General features: G+C 34.8%; 1 protein-coding gene across 1 annotated transcript in view; it reads right to left on the bottom strand.

Moving 5' to 3' along the window:
- Positions 1 to 18,838, bottom strand: part of DLGAP2 (discs, large (Drosophila) homolog-associated protein 2) — a 327,825-nt gene that overhangs the window by 221,444 nt on the left and 87,543 nt on the right. The window lies entirely within an intron of this gene.

Here is an 18,838-nt window from a genome sequence, read left to right as displayed (position 1 = left end):
TCCAAAGAAAAGTTTACTAATTTTAATTTTTAAGAACCTAACTCATGGAGACCTTTATGTGGCACTGTAATATAAGCTAACCACAAGGTTGGTGGCTCACACCTACTAGCTGCTCCTCGGAAACGCTGTACATGGTTGCTATCATTTGGAACCAACTCGATAGCAAGCTCCCAATAACAACACACTATCTCATGGGAGAGTCTACATTATAATAGCTACTCCATGCCTTTCTTTCCCAGAGCCAAATGATAACTTCTTGTTGTTAAGTACTGTCAAGTCATTTCCAACTATAGCCACCCTGTACAGTTTCCGAGGAGCTGCTGGTGAGTTTGAACTGCTAACCTTGTGGTTCAAACCAATCTTGTTGTCCAGTGAATCATCCTACTGTGCCACACTAGGACTCCAAATTATAGATAGAACACTTTTATATATTAGCAGGGAATCTTTACATTATATTTTAATATAATTACAAGCAAGTTTTCAAAGGAAATTCAATATGAAATAGATAAATAGCAAAACTATGTTCTGTAATCTAGACTCTACAGAACCATAAAGCTGTTATTCTATTATCTTTTGCATTATTTTTCATTAATAAGTAATTTAATGCAATTCTAATCTTCCTTCATATTAAAAAGCAAGTCCATTATTGTTCTACTCGTGCATTCTATTTCTGTCTAATGTTTAGCCTAGAAGCTATGTCATGAATGTGGTGGCATAAAATAGCAGTATAAAAGACAAAAAAAAATTAACTGAAAGAATTAAGTTTCATTGTGCAACATGATAAGGCATTTTCATTTTCACTATATAGAATTGAATGCCCTGATGTATGCAAGGAACCATATACATTATCTCTTAAAAATATTATCACAACAACAGCAAACAAGATAATGATGTACTGCAAACAACAATAAGAAGTTTACTAGGAACACATACTGTAGTTTTGTGTGTGTGTTTTTTTTTAATTAGGGACTTGTAATTTTTCTTTATGAAAATGAGATAAGATACAAAAAGTGTGGAAAGCATCCTAGCTTTCTAATTTCTACTTATTAATGAAACCAGTTTTGTTATTAAGCAAGAGAAAACAATTATAATAATTATTTACTAACATACAACTATCCCCCCAAATTCAAACTAAGAATGTACATGTAAATTTTACTGTTGGATTTCCTGATGATGTAGTTGTTAGGTGCCTTTGAGTAGGTACTGACGCATAGTGACCTATGCACAATAGAAGGAAACACTGCCTAGTCTTGGATCAACCTCACAATCGTTGCTACGTCTGAGCCCATTGCTGCTGCCACTGTGTCAATATATCTCATTGGGGACCTTCCTCTTTTTCTCTGACCCTCTACTTTATCAAACATGATATCCTTCTCCAGGGACTGGTCCCTCCTTACAATATGTCTGAAGTATGAGAGATAAAGTCTGGCCATCCTGGCTTCCAAGGAGCACTCTGGCTGTGCTTCTTCCAACACAGATTTGTTTGTTCTTATGGCAGGGTGGGAGAAAATTTTTGCAAATAATACAAAAGAAATTTGTATCTAGAATGTATAAAGAATTCATACAACTTAATTCTATAGAAAATGATCCAATTTAAAAATGGGCAAACGAGTTGAGTATACAATTCTCCATAAAGGAATCCAAATAGCCTACAAACATAAGAAAAGATGCTCAACATCATTAGGAATCAGGGAAACACAATTCAAAATCATAATGAGGTGCCACATCATACCCATTAGGATGGCTATAATAAAAAAAAGACAAATATTAATGAAAAATGTTAGAAAGAATATTGGGGAACTGGAATCCTCATACACTTCTACTAGGAATGTAAAATGTGCAGCTGCTTAGAAAACTATCTGGTATTTTCTCAAATGGTTAAGCATAGATAATAACAGCATTTCAACACAAGAGAAATAAAATAATATATCCATACAAAATTTTGTATATGAAACATTATCCACAATATTGAAAAAGTGGAAATAATAAAAATGGTCATCAACTTATGGAATTAGAAGTTATCACCATAAAATGGAACATTATTTATCAATAAAAACAAATAAAGTATTGAAACAAGCCACATGAATGAGCTCTCAAAACATTACGATATATTAAAAAGCCAGTTGCATAAGATCTTATACTGAATGAAGTATATGAAACTATATGAAACATTTCTTATTGTTAAGTGCAGTCAAGTCACTTGGACTCATAAAGACTCTATGGATTGAATGATGGTTCTTTAGATATGATATCAAAAGCACAATCAGTGAGTGAAGTTGGGGAAAAACAGACAAAATGGACTTCCTCAAGATTTTCAAGGCTGTAAATCTTTATAGGACCAGATAGCCTCATCTTTCTTCCATGGATGGTTGGTGGACTTGAACCACTGACCTTATGGTTGGTAGTTCAATGCTTATCCTACAATGCCACCGATGCTATAGACATGTCTAGAATTGGCAAATCCATAGAGAAGGAGCATAGATAGTTTGCCTAGTGATAGTGTGTGGAATTAGGGAAAAATGGGAAGAGACTGCTAATGGGTCCTGGGTTTCCTTTATAGGTGACAAAAATGTTCTAAAATTGATTGTGATGATGGTTGTCATATCTGCACATATACTAAAATATGAAATTGTATACTTTAAATGGGTGAATTGTAGAATGTGAGAATTATTCCCCTATAGATTTGCTATAAAATGAAAAACAGACCACATTTTTACCCAAATAATAAACACCGTCTATGTTTTTGCCTTGTTTTTTTCCCCAACCATGTTCTCGCTCCCCTCAGGTATTTTCGTAAGCATCTATGCTATTATTTTTACAGCAACATGTAAATATGTGATGAAACAATCCCACCCCCCAAAAAAACCCCAAAAAGTATATACAGATTCCACTTACGAAAAAATTCTTCATTTGTTTTTGTTGTTAGGTTCTGTCCTATCAGTTCTGATTCATAGCAACCCTGTGAACAACAGAATAAAACACTTTCTGGTCCTGTGCCACCCTCATAATTATTGCTATGTTTGATCCCATGGCTGCTGCCACTGTGTCAATCCATTTCCATGGTGGGGGGAGGGGGTGTCTTCCTTTTACTGAGCCTCCACTTTACCAAGTATGATGTCCTTCTCCAGGGACTGGGCCCTCTTGATAATATATCCAAAGTAGGAGAGATGAAGTCTTGCCACGGTGTCTTTTAAGGAACGTTCTGGGCTGTATTTCTTCCAACAGATTTGTTTGTTCTTCTGGCAGTCCATGGTATTTTCAATATTTTTTACCAACACCATAATTCAAATCCATCAATTCTTCTATGATTTTCCTTAATCACTGACCAACTTTCATATGCATATGAAGCGACTGAATATACCATTGGATCAAACAAATATCATTACTTCTGAACACTTTCAAGAAGTCTGGTGAAGCAGATTTGCCTAATAAAATATATTGTGAGGCTGCTTCCATGAGTGTTGATTGTGGATCCAGGCAAAACAAAGTCTTTGACAACATCAATCTCTTCTCCATTTATCATGATGTTATATATTGGTCCAGTTGAGATTTTCTTTTCATTACATTGGGGTGCAATACATACTGAAGATTCTGGTCTTAGATCTTCATCGTAAGTATTTTAAGTCCTCTTCACTTTCAGCAAGTAAGGGTATACAATCTGCATATTGCAGTTTGTTAATTAGTCTTCCTCCAATCTTGATGTCATGTTCTTCATAAACTCTACCTTCTTGGATTATTTCCTCAGCATACAGATTATATAAGTATGGTGAAAGGATGCAACCCTGGCACACATCTCTCCTGATATTAAACTATTCAGTATTCCCTTGTTCAGTTCTAACAACTGCCTCTTGGTCTATGTACAGGTTTCTCATGAGCACAATAAAGTGTTTTGGAATATCTATTTTTCACCAGGATCCATAGGCATGATCTACATAGTTTAAAGTATTTGCATAGTTAAAAAAGCACAAGTAAACATCTTTCTGGTATGCTCTGCTTTCAGCCAAGATCCATAAGATGTCAACAGTGAGATCCCTAGTTCTACATCTTCTTATGACTCCAGCTTGCATTTCTTTCTATGTACTGTAGCAACCATTTTTAATTATCTTCTCCAAAATTTTACTTACACATGATGTTAATCATCTTTTTAGATGATTTCTATATCCTATTGGGTCACCTCTCTTTGGAATGGACACAAATACAGATCTCTTCCAATCAGTTGAAAAGAATAGTTTATTTTTTTAAAGTCAGTAAAAGCCTTAATTAATAAAATTTAGAAAAGCTGCTAGCTCTTAAGTCCTTCTCTGATCCTTCTTTCTCTTAATATCACAATCTGTATGGCTGAAATTGGAAACCTAACTGTTTTAGGTTTGCTTCAATGACTGTGAAGTTCAGAAGCAAATTTGAGGTTGAATTAAATGGTCTTTATGTTATTCATGTGTCTTACTTCTTTTTTTGTGTTTCATGTGTCTTCCACTTTTCATTTTCTTTGACCTTCATTCTTATTTAAAGTTCCTGATTATGATTTTATAATTTCAATGTATATGTCACCATTATACTTTACATGTTTTTATTATTCACTGCTTCACATCCTCATGTAATGAAGTGAGGTATAAATTAGTAAATAAATTAACTATAACTGATGGGATAATATTGATTCAAATTATAGAGTTACTGTTTGATAGCTGTTTAATCACCCACAGAGATAAAACTGTTTAGAAAATTTTGAATTTTTTTCAGTTGAATCTGGATGAGTTAGAGAGGGGATTGGTGAATATTTCTCACAACAGCTTACTAATATCCTTCATTTCCTCATCTAGTTTGTAGTTTTAATTTACTCACTCTATAGTTCAAAGCTTTTCAAATCTAGACTATGTATCAGAATTATATGCAAAGCTTTTAAAGGGTAAAGTCCTTGGCATTTTCCGTAACTGAATCTTATAAGACTAGATTTCTGGATATGAAACTCAGGAATCTGTAAGTATCAAGAGCTATGAACAGTTTTTTGTTCTGCTTTGATGTCTTATATTGATTTTTAAAAACAGTAGTATTGTGTCTCCCTACTAACCTCTAAGTTTAATCTCTTTGAGTCACGAATATTTAGAAGAATTTTTTTAGCTACCACAGTAAGTGTCAATGTTTGGTAAATAAATGAATAAAATAATACAAAGAAGTGTGAATACAGGGTTTTCTATGGCTAAAGATATACTTGAAGATATGTTCATGGCTATTAGTAAAAGTTTATATCTTCTACTAAATTATAAGCTGGTATTTCTCAAAATAATTCATTGTTACTATCTTGAAGTATTTTGAACTATTCTAAATAAAACCTATTGTCAGTTTCCAAACTGTGAACCACTAAGTTAACTTCTTTTGAAATGACTCTGCTGTTATGTGTTCAGCCACTACTGTTATAAAATCACAGCTCCAAATGGGCAAAATCCAATAATTTGTGTCATTTCAAACCAATACCAAAGATAGAAGTGTATTATCTACAAATGATTCTAAAGTTGCTGATGCCATAGCTCTAAAAAAAAAAAAAAATGCCACAGAGATTTCTGAAAGAAAAGCAATTCATAGAGTCTTTCAAGCCCTGCCATGACACTCCTCCTACATCAGTGCTGCTCCAAGATTCTCCTCTCTCTAGTTCATACTAATGTGTGTCCAACTTCCTTGGTTGTTCCCTAGAGCTGTCTGTGAAAGTAATAAAATAGTGCAAGCTGTTCTTTGGAGTATCTTACCTAGACTAGACGAAAATGCACTTGGATCATGATCACTAAGTGTTGTTTTTGGTTTTGTTTGTTACTTCCTCATAAGGTCATTGAATCACAGCATTGAAAAAGTTTAGGATAGATCTTCTTGTCCAGTAAGATACCAAACAGTTTTATAAAATGCCTTTCATGTTTTCTTCCTCTTTCTCCTTCCTCATCTCTCTTTCTTCCATCCTTTCTTACTTTTTCTTTCTTTTCTTATTAATTAGTTCATTCATTCAAACAAAATCTATTTAGCACCTGATCTGAACTAAGCAAATATTTTATTTAAAAAAAAATATATATATTGTTTCTACAGCCTTCTGTCAAGTTATGGTTGCAGTTGTTAAGTACTATCGAGTCAGTTCTGACTCATAGTAATCCTGTAGAGGGTTTCTGAGGAGTGGCTGGTGGGTTGAACTGCCAAACTTGTGGTTAGCAGTCCAGTGCTTATCTTATAGTACCACACCAGGACTAGACCAATGCATATTTCAGCTGATGATACATAATCTAAAGAAAAATAAATCAGGTGAGGAGGCTAATAAATGTTTCTTTTGGGTCTTACTAAGAAGGTGACATTTGGGGAGAGATTTGAGTGAGGTAGAAATTATCTATGCAGCTATCTATGTAAAGATTGCTCCAGGCAGAGCAAGTATAAAGGCTCTGAGTGAGAGCCATGACCTGATTGTTCAAAAATCAGGAAAACTGCTAATGTTGCTGGAGTTGAGTAAGTGGGGGAGCGTAGTAGGAGATGAGAAGAGAGATCTCAGTCATCTAGAGAAGTGCGGACAATTTTAAGGACTTTGCTTTAATTTGAGTAAGATGGGAGCCCACTGGTGCAGAAAAGTGATTGGAAGAGATGTATGCTAAACGAGCTCTCTCTAAATGTTGAACAGACTGAGGTTATTTCAGGTGTGGGTAGAGGGATGAAAGCAAGAATCAGGGAAACAAATAAGAAGTCATTGCAAGGATCAAGATGATGGGTGCTCATGAAGTCACTTTGTCTTAACTGAGGACATATTGACAAGCAATCAGATTCTGGAAATATTTTGATGGAAATATCATGGATTTAAGGATGACCCAATGTTTTTTGGCTTGAACAGCTGGAAGAATGGTGTTTTTGTCTTATTCAAATAAAATTTACTAAAACTTAAGAGGAAAAATGTTTACAATGGAATTGTTATTTACCACTGTCTCTCTCTCTCCTTATTCCTGAGTTAGATGCTAAGACATTCCAAAGAAACTACTTTTAATTTTAATTTTAATTTTGTTTTTTAATTTTGTTTTTAATTTTATAGACAAAACTAAGGCTCAGTGAAGTTAGTAGGTTTTTCCATATCATTTACATGAATAAGGTGAATTTAGATGGAAACTCAGGAGTTCTGTTTTCCAGATCCCAATGATTTTGTTTTATACAACTTCCTATATGTCACAAGTGGGCCAGAGGAGACCTCCTGGGTCAGGGTTTTTATTTCTTCTTGTTGTTAAGTGCCATTGAGTCAGTTTCAACTTATAGAAACCCTGAATAAGGTTTGTGAGGAGTGGCTAGTCAGTATGAACTGCTGACCTTGACGTTAGCATTTCAATGCTTATCCTACAGCACCATACCAGACCCTTATCCATCCTTAGCTGCCACATAAATGATGTCCCTGTGATTTTCTGGCTTTACATTTCTGAATTCATAGTTAAATAAGAATTAATGACAAAATAATGGAACTAGATTTTGTTTCCAGCTGAGAATATCTGTCAGCCAGAAAAAAAGACCCGACCCTTTTTCCAACATCAAGTCAATTTTGCCTCTTACAGCCAAGGAGAGCATCTATTTTTCCCTATCAATCTCCAATATTTGGACTGGAAAGAAAGGAAAATTATCAGGCAGAAGCAGAGGCAATGTAAAACCAAGTAAGTGACATATTTTTTGAAGTCAAACAGTTGAATGTCAACATATACAGCCTTTGTCCAACATTCAAGCCATAATGATATTTAGTTTTGAAACATAATATTTACCGCTCTTTGTACACCATATTACATAATGCAAATTGTCCTATATATTGTATATACGTTGATTTTCAAAACAATCCTATCAGTATAGTTCTAATTATCAACATTTTCCAAACAAAAAGAGTGGGGTTCAGAGACAGTAAACAATATGCCCAAGGTCAAACAGTTCCTAATGATGATAGAGCTAGACTTCTGCATGACTCACATTTAATTTCTGTTCATTATTCAGTGTTTACGCTGGTTTTCAGCACATATTAAATTCTCACTCAACTCTTGTTGATGAATTCATTAAGTCCCAATTTTTTAATGTTGTCCATAATACTGAGTAATCATCAGTGTTTTAATTATATGGTTAATCATGTCACTATCTACCATGCTTCCGGTCTCTTACAACTCATCTGTTAGATGAACTTGAAGGCTTGTCTGTGGAGGTATGAATATATATTACTACAGTCTAGAAGTTCATAAACAACCCACATTGATTTGCATTTAATTACGAAAGTCCTCTAGGGAACCTGTACTGTTTTGGCTTTCTTAGGGACTTATTTGGAAAACTATGTTATACAAGGGTGAGTAAAAAATTATCCTCACTCTGACTATAGAATTTATATTAATCAACTTTTATAAAAGACAAATACATAATTTTTCAATATAATCTCCGTGCTTTTCAATACACTTTGTAAATCTTCAACAAGATTTTATATTCCCTTATTTAAAAACATTTTAGGCTGAGCCGCAAGCCATAAATGCACTGCTGTCTTCACTTCTTCCTTAGAGGTGAAACTTCATCTTTGAAGGGCTGCTTTCAGGAGATCAAACCGGTGAAAGACTTATGGAGCAAGATCAAGACCATAGGGCAGATGCTTTAACAGCTCAAAATGATTTTTTTCAGTGTCAACAGTGTGGGCAAAGGTGTGAGGAAGTACATTGTCATGCAAGATCACGATGCCCTGGGATAATTCTTCAGTGAGCATCTCACTGTAATGAATACTGCTGATGGGATGGGTGAACCTTTTTCCTGGTAGTGTTACAATATACTGGCCCTTGAGAATCTCAGAAAACTGTCAGCACCCATTCTCCAGCTGATGATTGACTTTTGAACTTTTTCTTGGTTGGCAATTGAGGTTGTTTCCATTCCATACTCTGCTTTTACTCTTCTGGTCCTAGTGATGAATCCATGTCTTGACACCAATAATGATCTCTTAAAAGAAACTTAAGAAGCTCTGGTAGCCTAGTAGTTACAAATTGGGCTGCAAACCTCAGGGTCAGCAGTTCGAAACTATCAGCTGTTCCACTGCAGAAAGATGAGGGTTTCTGCTCCCATAAAGATTTACAGCCTTGGAAACCCTGTACAGGGTTGCTATGAGTTGGGACCGGCTCCATGGCACATAACAACAAAAGAAACTTTTACCTTCCTTTGAGTATGGGTCCAAATTTTTTTTTGCAGATGTCAAAACGCTTCTGTTTATGTTTTTTAGTGACTTGTTTCAATACCCATCTAGCACAAACTTTTTGAAACTCAAGAGTGTTGTGATGATTTCATAGGCAGAGCCATGACTAATTTGCAAATGATTTGCCACATAATCCACTGTTACTCGTCCATTTGACAGAATCATTTCATGTGCATGTTTAATATTGTCATCCGTTGTGGATGTGCATGGGCGTTTTAATATAACTGGAGTGCAGATAATTTTTGACTCACCCTCATATTAAAATGAGCAAAATATATATGAGTGTTAGATCACTTCTTAAGGTAGTTTAAAATAAAAGATTAGTAATTCTTCCACAATACTAGAAATTATGCTGCAGAGGTAAAAAATCTAGGATCACTGTTCTACTAAATATATAGAACTGTCTACCTTTATCATAAATATTGGTCTTTTAAAAAGTTCTGAGTGATTGTCAATCACACCCCCAACAGGAACATATTGTGGGAATCTGTCTCAAATGACAGCGATTTGAATTATGATGGTAAAATCCAATTCCCAGAATAGAGGAGTCACAGAATTCTGGACAATATCAATAGAAAATGAAGTATGAACCATCTCTTATCATCTAGGAAGAAGAACGGAAATCAAATCATCTCTATAGCATACGCTGTACCTGCAATATAAGAGTGACCGCCAAGGAAAATGTTTCATCTTTTAACAAATTATTTTATCTTATAACACAACCAGTACTCAGAGCCTTAAAGAAATCATCCAGGGAATCTAAAATGAATTTAATATGCTTTTTATTTCCTTTACATTCAATTCTAGTTACAGTTTAAGGGAATTTTGTGGAGAGAGTGTATATGGTTGTGAAAATAAGGCTACAACTTTTTTTGTGTGGTAGAATGTGATGGGGAGAAGAATAAAATGGAGGTCAAGAGAATACTGCAGATATCAAATACTTTCTGGTAGCGTAGTGGTTACGAATCGGGCTGCGAACCTTAAGGTCAGCGGTTCGAAACTACCAGCTGCTCCGCGGGAGAAAGATGAGGCATTCTACTCCCGTAAAGATTTACACCCTCGGAAACCCTGTGCAGGGTCGCTATGGGTCGGAACCGACTCGACAGCACATAACAACAACAACAACAACATAGAGAGTTTAGGAGTCCTGGTATAGTGCTGTAGGATAAGCACTGGACTGCTAAACACAAGGTTGGCAGTTCAAATTCACTCATTGCTCCTAAGAAACCCTGTGCAGGATCATTAGGAATTGGAACTGACTCAACGACACTTAACAACAATAACATCGAGAGTGTAAGAAGTTCTGGTGGCACAGTGGCTAAGTACTCAGCTGAATCCATTAGTCTGTCTGCCAGAGAAAGATGTGGCAGTCTGTTTTCATAAAGGTTTAAAGCCTTGGAAATCCTACAGGGCCCTTCTGCTCTGCCCTATGGGGTCTCTATGACTCATCTGCAGTGGGATTGATTTTTCAAATTTTTATAGGGTTTTTAGTTAATTAATAAGTATGTCTTGGGTGGATTTATATGAATGGTGATAAAAGAAGACAGAATTGAACATGAATGAGAAGAAAAATAAAGGGACAGTAAATAGAGAGCAAGAGTAACATGGCAAACCGCGTATTTGCAAGGTCAATTGAGATTCAATCAGTTAAGGTAAATCTTCCAGCTTTAATGATGTCATTACTCTCCTCAGGAGTCTCTACTTGACTCTGTTGCCCAGCATCATGAGTGAGTGTATTTCACAACCTTGAATCTGAGGCATTCTATAATAAGATACAATTGCCTGAATTTGAAATTCCCCCGTGTGACAACAATGGTAAAGAGCTCTTTGTTCCCCAAACAAATCTCCCTATTCCCCACACATTGACTTAATACATTCTTTCCTCTTTAACAGCTTCCTCACTTACTGAAACCCTATCCTTTTATTAATACCCATTGTAAATGCTTTTTTCTCCTATGACTATTTCCCTAAAATCTCCCACCAAAAATAACCTCTCTCTTCTCTCAATATTTCTCTGAATATATATTTTAGATGCACATTTCCCATAACATTTATCATATCATATTCATTCATTCATACATGTACTCATTCATTCACTTTATACTAACAGACCCATATATTCAGCATTTACAGTGCACCCTGATTTATGAAAGGTGTTTAGGGATAGAAAGATGTATAATATTGTTTCTATTCTGAAAAACCTGGTTATAGAGCTCAGAGACTAATCCAGGACATGAGCATGTAAGCAAATAATTGTAATAAATGGAGCTTTAAATGGAGTGCTATGGGTATGCGGTGTGGAGGACAGTCCTGGGAAGATACCCTATTGGAAGTGGGGTGAGATGGGTCGGTGACACTCAGGAAAGAATCAGGAAAGTTTTTAGGAATAATTGACATAGACCTTCAAGAATGAGCATCATTTTAATTACATTAAAATATTTCAGCCTCCTCTGCCTCCTCTTCCTTCTGTGTTGTTTATTTTCATTCTAATGAAAGCATGCATGCACACATACACATACTAGTTTGTAAGCTTCATTAGAAACTCTTGGTTAAGAGAGGAGGCAACTTGGGAGCCAGACTGCAGAGTTGAAACTCAGGCTTCACCACAAACTAACCATGTCACTTTAGACAAATTTCTAAATCTTGTTATGCCTTAGTTTTTTTTTCTGAAAAATGTGGAAAATCAATGTACCTGTTTTGTAGAATTATTTTGAGCATTAAGTAAGTTACTATAGGTTAACACTTGAGATCATGCCAAGCCCACATGACATAACAAATGTAAGCCATCACTACCATTATATTGACCTTCTACATCCACTGAAATTAGCCAGTACCTCACATAGAGGGAGAAATCAGTCCAAAGTCTTGAAGTGACACTTCACATTTATACTGAGATGACAGGAAATAAGTAGAAAAATTTGGAAGCAGTTGGAGGAAAACTGCAGAGAATGGGTTAAAAGATTTGGGCTAAATTAGACTGTGAATGAATATACACATAAATCCTATTCATATTGAAAACTACTAACTGCAACTAAGGATATTGTTGTTCTTGGCAAAATTTCTCTAGAGAGCATTTCCAGAAGACGATCAGAAAGCTAATACTGACACACTGAGGAATTCAGACTAGTCATTATCAGAAGATCAGTGTTATTATATTAGCCTTACAATGTTCCATTAGAAAAGCTGCATTGGAATTTATATCATTAAAATATAGAAGTTCCCTAATTCACTAAGTTATTCATATTGCTGTATATATCTGCTTGCAGGGCTAATATGACCTTAAGGATGTTAAAGAATATTTTTGAGAAGAGAATAAGACATTGGTTCTTAGTTATAAAATGAGATATGCTTTTTGATGACACAATGTCTTATTCCCTCCTTTCAAAGTAGCTTTTATTTTATTTTATTATGACAAAAAGTTCATTAAGTAATCAGAGTTATTACCCACAATTTATAGATAGAAACCTTACTTCTCTAAGAAGGTTACTTTACCAAATTTAAAAACAGTATGAAATAGAACCCAAGTCTTCTGACTTCAATTTATTTCGTTCAATCAATAAACAATTTTATTGAGTACTTATTATGGCCATACTATGTTTTAGGGAGTTCAGTGGCTCTAGAGGATAAGCACGGGAATATGAACCATGATGTCAACCATTACCATATTGAATGTCTATTTCTGAGAGTGTGATCAATGATGCTATAGTGCAATCAAAATACCTGCTGTGTTATTTTTGAGGCTACCACTATACCTGGGTTCATACTCTGGTTCTTAATAATGAATAGTTGTAAAAATACTGAGACAGGATCCTAGCTCCCTTAACTCTGCTCTACAATAAACTGCCTTAATGAAGATAAATCAAGGTAACTGTTTTATTTTATAATCAGAAATAGTTTAATAAAATGAACACATGGGAAACAGAAAATGTTGTGCTTAGGCAGATGAAATCAAATGGTGAATAGAAAAATTGAATTGACCAGAAACAACTATCTGGATTACTATTTAGCATTTTATTAATGCTTATAACTTTTCTCCATAGTGTATAATTTACAGGCTCTGATTGGATACTCAAGAAAGTGAGGTGTATGCATAGCTTCTTCGATCACTAGATTCAACAGTACAATAGATCATTGTAGACATAAAAGCAGATTTTTCAGCCATAGGATGTATGTATTACAAAATTACAATTTGAAGGAAAAATTGCACATAGATGTATCTTGATAGTATCAAGTGAACATAAGGTGTTTTGTGATCCTAAACTCAGATGTTCAAATTCTTTTCAGAATTCCATTATGTTTTAGATTGAACATTATGGTGAGCACATTTGCAATTTAATTGCACTTAATTACCAAATGACATCTTATTTATGAGTGAAATAAATAGCTTTTAAACAGATCTTTATTCTACCATTTAAAAACAATGGTTTCCAAAGCACAGAGGAAAATTGCTATCAATATAAACCTAATTCCATTATTCTTGAGGCCAAAAGGTCATAATTTAGTTTTTATATTAGAAACTTTTGCTTTGTGAAATACACATTGAGTTTCATAAAAGTAATAATTGTTTTCCAAATCTTTCATCATGATTTTTCTTTCATATATCCAGAGGTTTCTTAATTAAAATAAATGAATAAATAAAACTTTTTCCCTTGCCTTTTATGTTCTTTTGGTTGATAATCTTATATGTGTGCTTTGACAAAAATTTGCAATCAGCCAGAAAATATCTGCTGATGATTCTCAAGTGTATAACAGAAAATCTAGAATAATTGTTTAGAAAAATTTGAGTGTTGAGAATTATTTCATAAGAAAATATAATATTAAAACAATGTTAAAGATTTTTCCTTATTTTATAGACTTGATTATTTATGAAAATTAAATTAAGTTTAGGATGATGGAAACTCATATTATAACCTCTTTTATAATACTTTAATTAAAAATTCACACTTTCCATCAGAGAACTTTCATTTATAGGCAATTTTCTAGAAGCAACATATGCTTTCATTGTATCAAATAACAAACTAGGTAATATTAATATGGATTTATACCAACTATCTATTTTTTCCTGTAGCAATGACTAACAAATGAAAACATTTAACAGGGAAAATTTCTTTAGGGGAGAAAGTTTAATTTGAGAATCTAAAGATCAGGCTTACAAACATGAATGACTCATATGTAAATAATCTATATATAAGAAAAATAGAGAGAAACACATCTGAATATAGGGTCACTGCATCAACTGAGAAGAGGATATGGAATGAAAAATACCATTGCAGATGTCAGATGGAACTTGGCTGAAAGCAGAGAAAGATATTTACTTGAGTTTTATGGACTACACAAAGGCATTTGACTGTGTGGATAGTAACAAACTATGGATAACCTTGCGAGTAATGGGAATTCTAGAACACTGAATTGTGCCCATGAGGAACTTATACATACATGAAGAGGCAGTCATTCCACCTAAATGAAAAAGGATACTGCATGGCTTAAAATCAGGAATGGTGTGTGCCAAGTTTGTATATTTTCACCATACTGTAAACTGACCAAATAATCTGAGAAACTAGAGTATATTAAGAAGAACTTGGCATCAGGATTGGATGAAGATTTATTAACAAACTGCAATATGCAGATGACTCCACCTTGATTTCTGAAAGTGAATAGGACTTGAAGCACTTGCTGATGAAAATCAAAGATTACAGGCATCAGTATGAATTATAACTCAAATGAGGAAAACGAAAATCCTCACAAAGGAAGCAACAAACATCATGATAAAAGGAGAAAAGATTGTGTCATCAAGGATTTCATTTTATTTGGATTCACAATCAACACTCATGGATACAGCATTCAAGAAATCAAATGACATCTTGAAGTGAACAAATGTGCTGCACAAGATCTCTTTAAAGTTTTAAAGAGCAAAGATGTCACATTGAGGTTTAAGGTGTGCCTGACCTAAGCCATGGTAGTTTCAATTGCTTCATATGCATGTGAAAGCTGAGCAATGAGCATTGAAGACTAGAAAAGAAATGATGCACTTGAAATGTGGTGTTGGAGAAAATATTGAAAATACCATGTGCTTCCAGAAGAACAAATAAATCTGTCTTGGAAGAAGGACAGCTAAAATAGCGCTAGGAAGATAGGATGGTAAGATTTTATCTAAGGTACTTTGGACATATTATCAGGAGGGACTAGTTTGTGGAAAAAGACATCATATTTAGTAAAGTATGTTTTGTTGTTGTTAAGTGCTATTGAGTCAGTTCCGACTCATAACAATGACCCTGTATAAAGTTTCCAAGGAACAGCTGGCAAATTTGAACCACTGAGCTTGCGGTTCAAACTGACCTTGTGGTCCAGTGCATTATTCCACAGTGCTACACCAGGACTCCAGTAAAGTATGTTGTTGTTGTTGTTAAGTGCTGTCAAATGTGTTCTGACCCATAGCAACCAAGTATAGGGTTTCTAAGGAGGGACTAGTGAGTTGGAACTGCTGATCTTGTGGTTCAAAACAACTTTGTGTTCCTGAACCTATCCTACAGTGCCTTGCCAGGATTCTGGTAAAATATAGGGTTACCAAAAAAGAAGAAAACTCCCAACAGGATGGATTAATACAGTGGCTACAACAGAGGGCTGAAACATATTAACTGTGATGATGGAACAGGACCCGGCAGTGTTTCTCTCTGTTGTGAATAGGAGCACTATGAGTCAGAGCTGATGACTCCAAGACACCTAAAAACAGGATGAGTCAAAATAAACCGTATGTCAGTGGATTTGATTTTGGTTTAAATGAAGAAAACTTTTCACAGTAGGGTATCAATGGTGGTTGGAAGAGAGAAAAGAAAATGCACTCAATAATTAGAAATGATGTTTCTTTTTTTTTTTTTTTTTTTGAGTGTAAAATATATGTCCCTAGTCCAAACCTACCAATTGTTCCTCTGAAGCCCTGTAAGATTGTCACTCTGAATTGGAACCAACTTGACAGTACTTAACAAGTAAAATACCTAATTTTTGAATTGTTGTTGTTAAATGCCATCAAGTCAGTTCTGACTCATTGCAATCCTAAACAGTGTTTCTGAGGAGCAGCTGGTGTGTTGAACAGTTGACCTTATGATTTGCAGCCCACTGCTGATCTTACAGTGCCACCCAGGAGTTCAATTCCTTGAAAATGTTTCAAAACAGAATCTTCTTTTAATCATTTTCAGTGCAAATCAGAAAAAGAGGGTCCTTCCACAAATCAGTCTGTCTACTCATTGTTGTTGATGCTAAGTGCTCTGGAGTTGATTCCGACTCATATCGACCCTGCATCGAGTTTCAGAGGCTGTAAATCCTTATGGAGCAGAAAGACTCATCTTTCTCCCAGAATGGCTGGTAGGCCTGATTCTAACCACTACATTATATTAAGAGGGAAAACAAACAAAAATTACTATGAATTAAAATAAAAATATTTCTGTACACTTCTAAGAATCAAATTGTTGTTGTTGACTGAACTGTTTTGTTGTTGTTGTTGTTGTTTTTAAATACAGAAAGGCCAGAACAAGGATCGTGGAGAGGCAAAGAGAGTTTAAAAACAAAACAGGCAGAAAAGTAAATTAAATGCTGAGGTACAGCATAACAACCAACAGTGGCATCTTGAAGTCTCTCAGGCAGCTTTGAAGGCAAGAAACTGAAAGAGGACATTAAAGTCATACTCATATTAGGCTACATAGGCTACATATACATATATTTCTTTCTTCTCTTCCTCTTCTCCCTTTTCTGCAATCATAGACTACAGTATCCAGTCTAGTTTTTGTTGTTGTTGTTGTTGTTTTTATGGTGTTTTTTTGTTTGTTTGTTTTTTGTTTTTGTTTTTTGTTGTTTTGCTGTTTTATGCTCCCCCTTGTACCTTTGGGGGACTCTTTCTATTCCAATATTACCCAAGAAGAGACAGAAACTGCTGCCATATAGTCAAGCTACAATCACTCTATAAAATAACAAAGTCCAGGCAGGAACCAATACCAACTGCCATATACCAGGGAGGCAGACAACATCTGTGAAAGTTACTCTGAATTAAGCAATAAGAAGAGTGAAAAGGGAAGCCCACATCCTGATCACATCTATCTGGAAGCAATCAGAAAGCATAAAAAATACCAAAACACATACTCAATTAAGTAATAAGGCCACAGAAAATACACTAAACATGTCCAAGAAGCAAAAGCAGATGACCATATAAAGCAAACTCTAATAGATTTGAAGAAAGAAATAGATGAATCTATAATAATTGTGGGTGATTTTAATACACCACTTTCAAAAATGGATAGAATAACCAGAAAGAAACTTGACAAAGACACAGAAGAACTAAACAAAACAATCAGCCAACTTGATGCCATAGATGTGTACAGAGCATTCAACCCAACAACAGCACAATACACAGTCTTTTCCAGTACACATGGAACATTCTCCAGAATAGATCATGTGTTAGGCAACAAAACAAATCTCCATAAATTTACAAATATCAAAATACTACAAATTGTTGTTGTTGTAAGTGGCATTGAATCAGTTCCTACTCATAGTTACCCTGTATAGAGTTTCCAAGAAGTAGCTGGTGAGTTTGAACCACTGACCTTGTGGTTCAAACTGACCTTTTTGTCCAGTGCCTTGTCTTATAGCACCACACCAGGACTCAAATACGCATATTAAAAATTAAAATGTACTGTTATGTTTAGGAAGTCTAAAGCATGAATCCTTTACTACTTGAGGGCATTTATAAATTAGTGTAACCTTTTGGAAAATAAATTGGAAAAACTGCTAGAAGCCATAAAAATGTTTATGCCCTTTAGCCAAGTAATCACTATAAAAGGAATAATCTTAAATAAAGAAAATACATTTACAACAAGACATTCCTGGTAATATTAGAAGACCAACAGAGTATTTGCTTACTTACAAGTGTAAGTAAAAAATATTGCTAAAATATCATCAACCTTTATTAAAGGAAAATATAAAAATGTGAAGTTATTGTTTCTTAACATAATCTTCATCTAGGTCTATACACATCAGAAGGTGATATTTCCAGCACTATAACCCTTCTCCAAAGAGTTCTGTGATCTTGGACTTACACCACACCAAAATAGCAGTTTGGGCATCTTCAAGGGACTCAGATCATATTTTCTTATAGTTTGAAGAGAAAAGACCAGAGTTGTAGGGTGGATGGGATAAGGTATTCCAGTGAAATTCTCAAAGAGTAGTCCTTGCTACCCTTGAGAATGTGCAGGTGCTTTATTGTGATGGAAAAAATTCTGCCACACAACTTTCCTTGCCTTTTCTCACCAATGCAGTTTTCACAGTTTCCTTAAAACTTCATAATAATCCCATAATCATTCTGTGTCTTTTGAGAAAACTATCAAGATTACCCTTTTGGAACCTGAAAAACCTCAGTAGGTTGCCATAACCTACTGAGAACTTGTCTAGAGTTAAGCCACTATTTGTATAAACACATTAATAATATTTTATTTGGAATAAAGTTGTGCAAGTATGAACTGAAACCCTAAATGCAACATATATATATATAATGTTGTTGTTTTTGTTGTTAAGTGCCATTGAGTCAGTTCTGACTCATAGCGACCCTGTATAGGGTTTCCGAGGAGCAGCTGGTGAGCTTGAACTGCCGACCTT

Source organism: Chrysochloris asiatica, unplaced genomic scaffold (genome assembly GCF_000296735.1).
Source record: "Chrysochloris asiatica unplaced genomic scaffold, ChrAsi1.0 scaffold00095, whole genome shotgun sequence".
Classification (NCBI taxonomy): domain Eukaryota; kingdom Metazoa; phylum Chordata; class Mammalia; order Afrosoricida; family Chrysochloridae; genus Chrysochloris; species Chrysochloris asiatica.
The sequence above is the reverse complement of the archived record's forward strand: the minus strand, read 5'-3'. Positions and strand labels throughout refer to the sequence as shown.